This window comes from Macaca thibetana, chromosome 2 (genome assembly GCF_024542745.1).
Source record: "Macaca thibetana thibetana isolate TM-01 chromosome 2, ASM2454274v1, whole genome shotgun sequence".
NCBI lineage: Eukaryota > Metazoa > Chordata > Mammalia > Primates > Cercopithecidae > Macaca > Macaca thibetana.
In genome coordinates, this window is record NC_065579.1 from 131,883,079 (window position 1) to 131,897,214 (window position 14,136).

A 14,136-nucleotide genomic window follows, 5' to 3' on the forward strand; every position below is an offset into this window, starting at 1 on the left:
AAAATGTGATTCGATTGTCCATCATTATTATTATTTATGATTTTTTTATCCTTTCAGTCACATTTTAGAGATTCTTTTTAAAAAACCTTTGTTTTTAGAAATTGAAATGAAAATTATAATTGGAAATATAAAGGATAATTGTGTTATTCTGTGAAGTATTTTATAAGCTGTAATGTTAAGCAGAAATTTTTAATCTTAATTATGAAAAGAGTATGTATATGAATTGCTCCATTTGATCCAAGTGATGCTAATGCTTTTCCTTATGGTTAATGGAAAGGATTATGCTATGTTGAATAGCTAGAATATCAGGAGCATGAGTGTCATTTGTTCTCCCAAAAACTATTTTTTGGGAGGCTAAGTAGGTGCCAGAACATGTATTAGGACCAGGTGATATGGTGCCAAATAATATATGTAAATCCCCTGGAATTTTGAGTTTGCTATCTAATAGGGGGACCAATAACATACAAGTAGAAAAAATACATATTGTGCTAAGTGCTGTAAAGGAAAGGAAGAGAATATTATGATCGGGAAGCAGAGGTTATAGTTCTGCACCACAACTAATTTATTGTGTGACCCTCTCATAGGCTACTTATCATGAATGGGCACCGAGTTTCTATTAATTTGACGAATTAATCCTTGGGCCATTACGGCATGATCCTGTTTTTATTCCTGGTAATGCTTGTTGACAAAATATTACTTCATTTAAATTAAATATGCCTGAGATTTCCCTTCTAATTTGTTTCCAGCCTTTATGTGTAATTTTAGGTGTTTCTCCTTTCAGCAGCGTGTAGTTGGATTTTTTTTCAGTGTGAATTCTCCCCCTTTTTTTTTTTACTAAGGGAGCTGAATGTTTTTGCACTTATTTTGATTCCTGAAATATTGTTAACATTCTTTCCATCACCTTATTTTTGTATCAGGTTGTTTCTAAATGTTTCTGCACCTTCTACTAAATTAACTGATTTTCTTAATTCCGTTATTTCTTATTATTATTTCGGATTTTTCACTGTTTCCATTTTTAGTGTGCTCCACCAAATTTTAACCTTAGCAAAGTCAAATTTAATAATATTCCCAAATAAGATCTAAAATTCTTTAACTCAAATTGTATCACTCAAAGTTCCAAGTTGTTCTTCTATGCGTATCATTTTAGTTCAACTTTTTCTTCCTCTTAGTAATTATTATTATATTTAATACAGTCAACGCTTAACTTACATAGGTTTTCTTATATATTGACCAGTTTATTTCTCATCACTGCTTCCAGCATCTCACTTCCTTTGAGTGTTAAGTTTCTTTTGCTCAAGGTACCCATTAAATTTTTAGTAGCTTCTGTTAATGGTAAGTTCTTTAATTTTTGTGTATTATTAAGTATTATTCTTTTGCTGTTATTTTTGAATAATGTTAAGCTAGGATTGTAATTCTTAGTTGATGGTATTTTCCCTCTCAATACCATAAATATATTGTTCCATTGTTTTCTATCCTTTATTACTACAGATAATGAAATCTGCTGTTAGTCAAATTGATATTCTTATGTATGTGATCTTTTTTCTCTGTTCACTTTTAAGATATTTCTTACATTTGGAGTTCTGCAGTTCCACAATGATATGTCCAAGTATGCATTTATGTTTAGTTCTTCTCTTATGCTATTCTGTTTTTCAACCTCAGGACACACTTCTTTTTTCCAGTTGTGGAAAATTCTCATTTATTATTTATGTGAATATTGGTATTTCTAAGATTATTTTTGTTGTCTCTTTTCTGCATTCTTAAACATATTTCGGTCTGTTTCTTTCTCCTATTCATAACTCCTAGCTACCCTTTCACTTTTTTCTTTGTCTTCATTTTGCATTATAAGAAAATCCCTCTAGATTCCTTCAGTTTTTAAATATGTTGTTCATCAGTGTCTATTCTGCTACTTAACTTTTGTATCATTAGGATGCCTTGTTCACGCTGCGTTAGCAAACAGCCCCAAGTGTCATGGATTAAAACAAGAAAAGTTTATTTCTCTTTCATGCAACTTTCTCAATGAAAGTTAACAGGGGACCTCTGTGTTGATGGAGGCACCATCTGGGAATGCGAAGGCAAAATAAAGAGAACCTGTGGAATCATAAACTGGCTCAGAAAGCTTCCTCCCAGAATTGACACATATCATTTTTCCTCATATTCCACCAGCAAAAGAAGCCAATAGATGACTCCAAAGACTGTAAGGAAATACAACCTTTTCTTTTCTTTTTTTTTTTTTTGAGAGAGTCTCGCTCTTTCGCCCGGGCTAGAGTGCAGTGGCACAATCTCGGCTCACTGCAACCTCTGCCTCCTAGGTTCAAGTGATTCTCCTGCCTCAGCCTTCCGAGTAACTGGGATTACAGGTGCCCACCATCACATCCAGCTAATTTTTGTATTTCTGGTGGAGACAGGGTTTCACTGTGTTGGCCAGGCTGGTCTTGAACTCCTGACCTCAGGTGAGCTGCCCACCTGGGCCTCCCAAAGTGCTGGGATTACAAGCGTGAGCCACCATGCCCGGCCAGGAAATAACAATCTTAATATGCACCTGGAAACAAAGGAGAACTATAATATTTATGAAAAGCACTGCATGGCTACTCCAAATGTTATTTTATATATATATATATTTCAATTTCTGGTTTTAATTTTTAGAAACTCTTTTTGGTTTATCTTTTTTTTTTTTTAAGTCATGTTTTCTTGTTTTATCATGGATTCAGTTCCTTTTTATTTGTAATTATTTTACATACTCGTAATTTCTTCTCAAAGTGCTGGGATTACAAGCGTGAACCACCATGCCCGGCCAGGAAATACAATCTTAATATGCACCTGGAAACAAAGGAGAACTGTAATATTTATGAAAAGCACTGCATGGCTATTACAAATGTTCATTTTTTTTTTTTTTAATTTCAATTTCTGGTTTTAATTTTTAGAAGCTGTTTTTGGTTTATCTTTTTTTTTTAAGTCATGATTTCTTGCTTTATCATGAATTCAGTTCCTTTTTATTTGTAATTATTTTACATACTCTTAGTTTCTCCTCATGTTCATTAATCTTTTATTATTTTTAGTACTTATACTGTATGTTTCTTTTTACTGTGCCAACTGAAGTTTTTCATGTTAGGTTTTTTTCTTCCACATATAGTTTGTAATTTTATATTTTGAGCCCACCTTATTTAAATATTTCCTTCCTTTGGGAATGCTGTGAACTCTGTTGTGACAGCATTCCCCAAGAGTGGTTCTGCTTGTGCTTTTTTTTGAGTCTTTAGGATATAAAAGGTAACATATCAGTTTTTGTTAACTTTGTGCATTTTATAAGTACAGTAAATTAGATCATATACTTACACTTGGCCCAGGCATGAGGTTTTTATTTCTTACAGGGTCACATCGAGTCCGAAGACAACAGAATTCCTTATTTCTTGTTGAGGCCATTTGCATCATTTTTCTAGCTTCTTTCCATGGATTTAGGGAATCTGTGTTTTATATAGGGACTTTAGATTAATCTCCCTGTGCTTGGAAGATTATGTCTCCTGTCCCTTCTATACCTTTATAGAAGGTATAGAATTGATGGCTATTTAGTGAGCCATCAATACCCTGGCTCACCAGCCCTCAGTTCTGTAGGGAGAACCACCCTGTCCCTGAACCACCACCACATTCACTAAAACTTATTGCAGAGTCTTCAGTTCCTCTGTTTCTTAATAAGACCTTCAGCATTCCATTTCCTTTCCTTAAATTTGATAGATTTTTAAAAATTGTTTTACTTATATTATATTCATTATTTTTCTGTGCCTTTAGGTGGTCGGTCATTGGTCTATATTAGCTGGGTTCATTATGTTTTCAAAACTGGAAGTTTCTAACATCAGCTTCCTAGCCTATAAAAAAAAATTCAAATTACATTATCCACAATGCTCTTCTAACCCTATGACTCATATCTCAATATGAACTAATAGGAAGAAAAACAAGAATACCAGGTCTCTTGTCGTCTTTCCATTTTGATATTAATCAGTTGTGTCTTGTTAGACAAATCATTAAACTTTCTTGGGCTCAAGCGTCCCCATCTATAAAATAAGAAGTTGAAACTATATGCCTTAGATAAATGCATTCTCTTCTCCAAGCTAAGCGAGTTTAAATATGACAAGCTTTTAGGAAAGATACAAGTTTGTATCCAGTACTGTAATATTTGATTCTTTAATTATTTCCAGCTGAAATCTTTTAAAATTTACATTATTGCAGTAAATGTTTTACCCCAACTGGTTTGGTTTGCAATATTTTATATGTACCTGTATGTAAAGAACCATCATATCTTACTATACCTAGAAATGAATGCAATTATGTTTGTCATTTTAAGAGTCTCAAGAGTTAGTATTAACAAAGTGCTTGTTGACATATTTTTTTTCTTCAAATGGCCTTCTGAAGTCAACCTGCACTACTGCCTTTTACATATAAAAAAAGAAATTAGGGTGCATTTTTAACCTTTTCATGTTTAAACTAAGACACATAGTAGCTTGTCAAAATTGCAAAACAGTCTTTGGAACATTTAGTACAAAATAACCCTTCTAATTGCACGTGATATGAAGGACTGTAAACTTCATAAATCACCCAGAAGAACACAGTGTAATTCCCTTTGGAGTATCCTCTTTAAAAGTGGTCACAGAATCAGACTGCATGATTTGAGCATCACAGTCAAAGATATACTAACAGATATTACCCAGGTTGCCAATGAATTGCTGTCAGTTCATGTTTTATCCATGACAATTTTAAGGAAAATGTAAAAATGATACATTTGTTTGAACTTGTAGAGAAAATTTATTAAAAATCCAAGCTTGTAGAGAATGATGGACTATCTGCAGAATAGTAGCATAGCTATGATTTTGCAAACACATGGACTCGGATAATCTTACCCAGTGGAGACATACCAATGCAAAGTGGACTAAGATCTTGGAGTACTGATGGACCTATATATCACATTGAGAATGTTGAAACAACCTGAAACAAGCTAGAGAAATTGGAGAAGCTTAAACCTGAGGATTGGTGCCCTGAAATTGAAGAGAAACAACAGTCAACTTTACATGAACAGGATGAAATATCATACAACAGGATGATGTTAACATGTCTCTGAGCCTGTGAGGGACAAGGCATAGACTTAGAGCAATCCACCCTTGCCATTAAAATGTATTTTGAAGTGAGACAGGCACTTGTCTCAAAGGTCAAGGACTGAATGTCTTTTAGAGAAGTCATTGTGGTTGTTTTACCTTTTCATCCACCTTTGAAATAAAAGATTAGAGGTAAGATGTAATCTAACTAGATCCTTGCTAGGAGAATGAAGTTTTAAAAGGAGAGCCATAGTCACAGCTGTCTTCAAAGTAGGTAGATGCCAAGTCTTAGGGAAGTACAGGATTAACCATGTTGGTAATGACTGAACCTAAGGTATCCCCAGCAGTGTTCTTTAAGAGTGTAAAAACCAAGGATTAGGAGAGCAGGTGATTGGACACAGCTGCTGAATAATCTTCTTAACCTCATCTTTACTCCGCAGGGAGAAAAATAACAGGAAAATAAAAACTTCCACCAAGTGGTTGATGGCAGTGAAATAAAAGGAGCATCAAAAGGTACACAAGGACAGATTTGTCTTGACGCTAATAATTCTGAACAAAAGGGCCAAGCAATTGCTGTAAAGTGCTCTGTACTAGTGTAAGATAAACACATAATAAGTATACTTAAATAAAGAAAAGAATAGAGTAGAATTCTAGGAGTGGTTCTTTTTTCTTTTTTCCAGGCACTTCTAAAGCTGTTATTCACTGAGGGCCTAAATACCTTGTAATGTCTCTTCATTAAGTTTTGGTCATGAAATAGCGAGAAATGAATAGCTCTCAATCAATATTTAATTGATGCTTATAAATTGAATTTAATCAGGAACTATCTAAATGTCTCACTAACCAACGAAAATTTAAGCAAGGCAAATGTAACAAAGGAAAATGGGGAGCAAAGCAGGCAAACGGTACCAGATTATGCATGAGTACGAGAGAGAAAACTTTAATGTTTGAAGCCATTTACTATATTCCTGGATTACTTAGCAAAGCCTAAATAATTCTGATTAATGCAGCCTCCCAACACACGATATAGTCTGCAATGAAAATGGCCCAACATATATACTTTAATTTCTGTACAATGTACTTGTTCTGTACAATGTCCCTTGTTTTAGTGATTCTGTGTTAGTAAACGATCCTAGATTGAGTTTGCTTCAACCATATTGACTGTTGAAGCTCAAGTTCTGTTTATTGTATAATTGGAGAACTATATCATACAACTTCTGCCATCAATGTGAGATCTAATAGTCAAACTAGAAAGAGTAAACTCATAGAACACCATAAGTAAAATGTACCCCAGATAACATCCAGACCAAATCTCATTTTGTAGTGCAGGAAACTTAGGCGCAGAAATGTTTGGTTAAAAGTGGTACAGATTCACACAAAACCAAAGTCTTGATGTTCGGCATGCAGGAGAGAACATACTTTTCCACAGTTTTTTTTCTCCCTCAGAGATGGGACAAGGGTGACCTTAATCGCACCAAAGAAGTGGATATTTAGTTGTATTCGAAAGAAACAGAGAACGGAATTCTCATGCTTTGAAAACAGAAAGCAAATGTATTATCTCACTTATTCCCCTTTATCTGAAGTAGATACATTCCCCCTGGAGTAGGAAAGAGTGTGATTTCTTCATGCTACACGGAATGGTGTAGAATTTAAAACTTATAAATTATTTCTGGAATTTTCCACTTAATATTTTTTGGAATGTGGCTGACTGCAGTAACAAACTCCAGAAAGCAAACCATAGATAAGAGGGGACTACTGTATATGAACTCTAAAAAACTGAACTCATAGAAGTAGTAAAATGATGGTTACTGAGGTTGAGGGTTGAAAGGGGGAGGGAATGCGGAGTTGTTCATCAAAAGGTACAAAGTTTCACGTATACACAAGAGGAATAGGTTTTGAGATCTATTGCATAGCGAGGCGACTATAATCAATATTAATGTATATTTCAACATAAGAGTCAATTTCCAATGTCTAACCACAAAATAGAGGTGAGGTGATATGTTAATTAGCTCAGTTTAATCATTTTCGATTTTTACATATATCAAAATATCACATTTTACTTATAAGTGTATACAATTATGATTTATCAATTAAAATAATAAAAACAAACAAGCTGGGTGTGGTGGCTCACGCCTGTAATTCCAGCACTTTGGGAGGCTGAGGTGGACAGATCATGAGGTCAAGAGATCCAGACCATCCTGGTTGACACGGTGAAACCCCATCTCTACTAAAAATACAAAAACAAAATTAGCCAGGTGTGGTGGTGGGTGCCTGTAGTCCCAGCTACTTGCGACACTGAGGCAGTAGAATGGTGTGAATCCGGGAGTCAGAGCTTGCAGTGAGCTGAAATCGTGCCACTGCACTCCAGCCTGGGCGACAGAGCGAGACTCCGTCTCAAAAAAACAAAAACAAAACAAAACATAAAGGAGTCCTTACTTCATGATGATAATGACAGCTTATATATTCAGAGCATATATTGTGTCTGGAATTAGTGGCTTCTTCGTCTTGCTGACTACAAGAATGAAGCTGCGGACCCTCGCGGTGAGTGTTACAGTTCATAAAGATGGTAGCCCGGAGTTTGTTCCTTTAGATGCTCAAATGTGTCCGCAGTTTCTTCCTTCTGGTGGGTTTGGGGTCTCACTGACTTCAGGAATGAGACTCTTGATCTCCTTGGTGAATGTTACAGCTCTTAAAGATGGTGTGGACCCAAAGAGTGAGCAGCAGCAACATTTATTGTAAAGAGTGAAAGAACAAAGCTTGCACAGTGTGGAAGGGTACTGCGGTGGGCACTGACTGGCTTGGGCAGCCTGCTTTTATTCCCTTATCTGGCCCCACCCACATCCTGCTGATTGGTGTATTTTACAGAGAGCTGATAGGTCCATTTTACAGAGAGCTGATTGGACCGTTTTGACAGGGTGCTGATTGGTGCATTAAAGGTATGCTAGACACAGGTGCTGAACTAGACACAGAGTGCTGATTGGTGCATTTACAATCCTCTAGCTAGACATAAAAGTTCTCCAAGTCCTCACTAGATTAGCTAGACACTGAGCACTGATTGGTGCATTTACAAACCTTGAGCTATATACAGAGTGCTGATTGGTGCGTTTACAATCCTGTAGCTAGACAGAGTGCTAGACAGTAAAGTTCTCCAAGTCCCCACTAGGTTAGCTGGATATAGAGTACCAATTGGTCTATTTACAAACCTTGAGCTAGACACAGGGTGCTGATTGGTGTATTTACAATCCCTTAGCTAGACATAAAGGTTCTCCAAGTCCCCACTAGACCCAGGAGCCCAGCTGGTTTCACCTAGTGGATCCTGCAGCAGGGCTGCTGGTGGAGTTGCCTGCCATTCCCGTGCTGTGCACCTGTACTCCTCAGCCCCTGGGCAGTTGATGGAACCGGGTGGTGCAGCACTCCTTGGGGAGGCTCAGGCCGTGCAGGAGCCCATGGCCGAGGCAGGGGCTGGGACATGGCAGGCTGCAGGTCCTGAGCCCTGCCCTGTGGGAAGGTGGCTGAGGCCCTGCGAGAATTCAAGCTAGGTGCATGCTGGCCGGCAATGCTGGGGGACCCAACGCAACCTCCGCAGCTGCTGGCCCGGATGCTAAGCCCCTCACTGGGCCTGTGAGCGCAGAGTGCAGACCTGGTTCCCACCTACGCCTCTCCCTCCACACCTCCCTGCAAGCAGAGGGAGCCAGCTCTGGCCTTGGCCAGCCCAGAGAGGGGCTCCTACAGTGCAATGGCGAGCCAAAGGTCTCCTCAAGTGCGGCCAGAGTGGATGCTGAGGCCGAGGAGGCACCAAGAGTGAGGGCTGCTAGCATGTTGTCACTTTTCAATATGATATACTAGGCATATAAGGATTAATCCTAATCGTTATAAACACATTTTCTTACAATGTAACCTAAGGCGGGTTCCAACATCTCATAACATCTCTTCATCTTGTTGATTAAAAAACCTGAATTTCAGAGTGGTTACATAAGCTTCCCAATATCTCAGTGTAAATCTGTGGCAGAGTTGGGATTCCCCTTCAATTCTATCTTGACTCCAGGGTCAGAATTCATAATCACTTCTCATATTGCTACAGTTGACTAAAACCTGAATATTTTGGGCTGGGCACGATGGCTCATGCCTGTAATCCCAGAACTTTGGGAGGTTGAGGCAGGTGGATCACCTGAGGTCAGGAGTTTGATACCAGCCTGGCCAACATGGTGAAACCCCGTCTCTACTGAAAGTAGAAAAATTAGCTGGGCGTGGGTGGCAGGCATCTGTAATCCCAGCTACTCAGGAGGCTGAGGCAGGAGAATCGCTTGAACCTGGGAGGCAGAGGTTGCAGCGAGCCGAGATGGTGCCACTGCACTCCAGCCTGGGTGGCAAGAGCGAGACTCCATCTCAAAAAAAACCCCACAAAAACAAAGAAACCCAAAAACCTGAATATTTTGAACCTGAAGTGCAAGGAGTTACATAAATAGGCTTCAAGAAATGCAGCCACCAGAGTGATGTCAGAGCAACTAGTTGTAGTGAAGTACTAATAGGGACTTTGTGTATGAGAATCTGATATTAGCAGGAGACAGTTGTGCTGCAGTGCTTTCAGCTGGTATTGCAGAAAAAAAAAAAAAATCACACTTGGCTGTAAGGAAGCTGTTGATTGCTTACACGGGTTTCTGTGGCATGTCAGCTCTCCCTGCCACCTACTCTCTTCCTTATCAAAGAGCCAGGAGTTCCAAGTGAGGTGAGAATCCCACTTGACAAGCAGGCATAAACCATTTGAGGAAAATACAAATTAAAAGGCTCCAAGACAGAAATAGAAGCATTAGCAGCAGGAAGTGTCTTGGGGATACATTGTGTCAGATTACATCCAGGAGTTGGGAGAATAAGTGAGTCATAGCCTCCCAGTGGATAAGCCCTGCTGTGTCAGTAGCCAGGCAGCCTCAGAAGCTGTATTAGCTATTTAAAGTTGCCAGAACTGCTGTGAATGCCCCAAAGCTAGCATCTGCTTAGTAACAACCTTGAATTATGCGCAGTATGCCTATTTCTCAAGTAGCTTCAGCATTTCTCCTAACTTCTGACCTATGTCAAAGCATTGTGATAGAATTTTGTTCGTGTTTAAGGACAGGAATACAGAAATGTAAAGAATTAGGTTTTGTTCAAGATCACCTAGCGAGTCAATCAATGAGCTAAAATTACAGTGTTGATCTCAAGGAACTTTTGGTCTGTATAAAAATATGGAACATAAATATGCTGTCATTGCACACGTTTGATCAATGTCTTGGCCAAGAAATCTCAGTTGTCAGAAACAGAAACTCTCTTAATTTAGTCCAAACAAGAATTTAGTTTATTGGAAGGATACAAGGAATCTCATATAACTTACAGCTATGAATTACAGCTTTCTTCAGGTCAGGAGCAAAGGTTACCTTTCTGTATTTCTGGGACCTATTTCAGGGACCCTGTGGGCAATTAGCATTCTCTCTTCTTCCCCAACCCCCTCCTGCACCCTCCTCCAACCCCTGAAGGTATTTTCTTTTATCTTTGCAGTTTCTTCTTTCTACATTAGTATATATTCAGTTGATACTGGCCATCCCAGCTCTGGACTAACATGACCCACTGGATTGGGTCTCTGTATCCTAACCAGAAATTCCACAATGAGAAAAATCTCCTGCTCCAGTTTTTAGTACAAAGAAAAACCGGGAGCTCCTAAAAGAAAGAGTTGCATTCTTGTCAGACAACCCAAAGGTTTTTTAAAATAAATTCAGGAAATTGCCACCAATGCTCAATTGTGTTCTAATTCAAATTGCAGCAGGGGCAGGGTTTATCCCTGTTTAGTATATAACAATTAACATCTGGAAGCCACTTCCTTCCTGCCTTCTAGACCTCCCCTCAGTTGTTGCCTGGGTGCTTTTTACCTTGATTGGCTGGGTGTTTCCCAACTGCTAATCCTGTACCAAAGAAAATCCAATACAGGTATCAGTGTTTCCATTTCTTGTTGCTCATGTCATTTCTAGCTATTGGTGGGGAGAACAGTTGTTACTGGAAAGGGGTCCCAATCCAGACTGTGAGAGAGAGTTCTTGGATCTCACGTAAGAAAGAGTTCAAGAAGAGTCTGTAAAGTGAAAGCAATTTTATTAAGAAAGTAAAGGAATAAAAGAATGGCTGCTCCATAGGCAGAGCAGTGGCATGGGTAGCTGGTTGCCCATTTTTATGGTTATTTCTTGATTATATTTTAAACAAGGGGTGGATTATTCATGAGTTTTCCAGTAAAGGGATGGTCAATTCCTGGAACTGAGGGTCCCTCCCCTTTTTAGACTACATAGGGTAACTTCCTGATGTTGCCATGGCATCTGTAAACTGTCATGGTGCTGGTGGGAGTGTCTTTTAGCATGTTAATGCATTATAATTAGCATATGATGAGCAGTGAGGACAACCAAAGGTCACTGTCTTCACTATCTTGGTTTTGGTGGATTTCAGCCAGCTTCTTCACTGCAATCTGTTTTATCAGCAAAGTATTTATGACCTGTATCTTGTGCCAACCTCCTATCTCATCCTGTGACTAAGAAAGCCTAACCTCCTGGGAATGCAGCCGAGTAGATCTCAGCCTTATTTTACCCAGCCCCTTTTCAAGATGGAGTTGCTCTTGTTCAAACACCTGTGACACAGTTACTTTGTTTTTTCAGCTCTGGTCAGGAACTTATTGCAGGCAAAGTGCTTTACAGCTTAAAAAGTCAGGGATAAGGGAATAGATGCTGTCTTTGGCTTTGGACTTTTTCACAATATCTAGCTTCTTAACTAAGCAGAATAAATTTTTATAAGAGACATTTAGATACTGTTAAAGACTAGCACATTTTTACTAGAAATTCCAGGACTGTCAACACAATAAGATTTAGGCAGATTAGATGGTATGGTGCTTATTACTACAACTTGATAACTAGACCAGTACTTCTCAAAGTTAAAGTGGTTACAGATCACTTAGGAATCTTGTTACAAATGCAGATTCTGCCCTAGGAAGCCTGTATGGTACCTGAGATTTTGCATTTCTAACCAAGACCTAGGTGATCCTGATGCTGGTGACCCACAGACCATACATAAGTAGCTATGATGTTAAGATACTGTTTTCATATCCAGAATCACTGTACTTTTCAGAATAGAAATTAATAGTCTACCTTCTTATTTCAGACCTGAACAAAATGAACTTCAGTTTAGGTGGGTTACTTGCTTAAGGACAATATAGTTTGTAACAGTGTTGGAATTAAAAGCTAAATTCTGTTGATTGTATTATACCAACTTAAGGGACTAATATTTGTTATGTTGATTCCATGCTGTTTTGTTCACTTAACTGAAAATTACTGCATACATAGCCTTAATTCACTATCGCTGTCTAGTTTTCAGCTCTAGTAGGTATTGTAAACATAAACATACACAGAAACACAGATTTATCTATTTTCCAGCCAAGCTTTTGCAAAGCAAAATCCAGGCTGCAGAGAGATTGTTGATTGATACTAAAATTTTGACAGCTGAGAGTATATTTTCAGCAACAAGATGAGTAACTTGGGCTAAAGGGAATAAATGAGAATAACACTTGGATTTATTAAGGACCTTTCCAGTGAGCAGTCTGTGTCCTTTCTCAATGCAAAAATAAATAGTGTCCAATTCCAACTATATGATCCTGCAACACGTAATTTAGCTTCGATTAACTGCTATAAATTGCTATCATCTTCTTAATCCTGTATTTGGTATCATGCTTTAATGCCTATAAATTTAAATACTGGGGTACTGAATGAATTTCCAAAATAATACTCTGCAGAATACATCATATTTCATTTAGAAGTTTTTAAAATAACTGCAGTTACTGTCTTTTATGTAATAAAATATATGAATTCTACACGTATTGTTTGGTTTTATAAACCTATGCAGCAGCATCAGTGGATTGGGAACATCCGTGTACCCCTATGTGACATTTTACTTAGTTTGGGTGAGGGAAAGTCAACTGCACCAAAATCATTTCTTTTGATTTCTAACAATTTCTTCTAGCCTTATCTATAGGATACTTGACAAAAAAAAAGGGATACAATATTTCTATCTATTTAAGATGTGTATCACAGTCCACTTAACAGTTTGAGGAATGTCTTGGTAGTTTCTGTGACTTTCAGTAACCTTTCCATTTTGAGCCTCAATTTTTGCAACTACAACATGCAGACAGTAACACCTACCTTGCAGATAATAGGGATGAAATGACAGCATATTTAAAAGCACTTAACCAGTGCTTGGCATATGAAGCACTCAGCAAATATTCTTTTCTTCTTATTTCCTGAAGCATTTAATATCTTTAGGATTAAGCTATAGCAAAATGAGAATTCTCTTTACTTACCTCTGGCACCTAGAATGCTCTTGGGTGACTGGAATAAGTTTTAATTGTAATCAAAACTGAACAATTAATAGTGTAAACTTGCTGAGGGAAAAATAAGGAGGATATGCTCTCCAGAACCAATTAAAAATGATTTTAGATGATCTCCTATTTCATATTCCCCACACCATTGCTTTTCCTATTACCATGTATAAGTGAAAATTAATGGTAAATAATGGCAACACAAATCAGCACTAAAGTGCAAAGTCATTTTTCATCAAGCAGCTAAAATGGTATTATTAGTGTCAATTTATCGGTTATATATAATGAACTACAATACTGGAGTTTTGTAGAAATTATTTTTTATTCCCAATATAGTACTTGATCAAGGAGACTAAGTTCCTTTTATAAAATACCAGAGGATGTCATAAATGAAGAAATGTGGCTAGTCCGATGCAGGGTGTGTATTCAGGAGCAGGAGGTTTTCTCTCTCACAATTACGTGAGCCTCTACAGTGTACTTTTTCCTGGCCTCCAGTTGCGGTTAGGTGCTACTGGTGGATTTATGAGTATGTCATAGTTATATCAAATATTTTAATCATTCTGAGCCTTTTCACCTCATCCAAGTAAAACAATTATCTTCTCCAAATGAAGTATTGTAAATATTTATTTGCAGATTTTAATCAACCTATGACAGCCCTCTCATGTAATAAAATGGTAACTTTGTAAG

General features: G+C 37.8%; 1 protein-coding gene across 7 annotated transcripts in view; it reads left to right on the plus strand.

Annotated features, from left to right (window-relative positions):
- The window catches only part of CNTN4 (contactin 4), a 975,811-nt gene that overhangs the window by 252,160 nt on the left and 709,515 nt on the right, over positions 1 to 14,136 (plus strand). For 3 of the 7 annotated variants that reach the window (XM_050781395.1, XM_050781398.1, XM_050781399.1), the window contains exon 3: positions 5,519 to 5,591. The exons of the other annotated variants lie outside the window; for them this stretch is intronic. The gene's annotated coding sequence lies outside the window, so the exon portion shown is untranslated. The remainder of the gene's footprint in view (positions 1 to 5,518; positions 5,592 to 14,136) is intronic. 7 annotated transcript variants of the gene reach the window in all.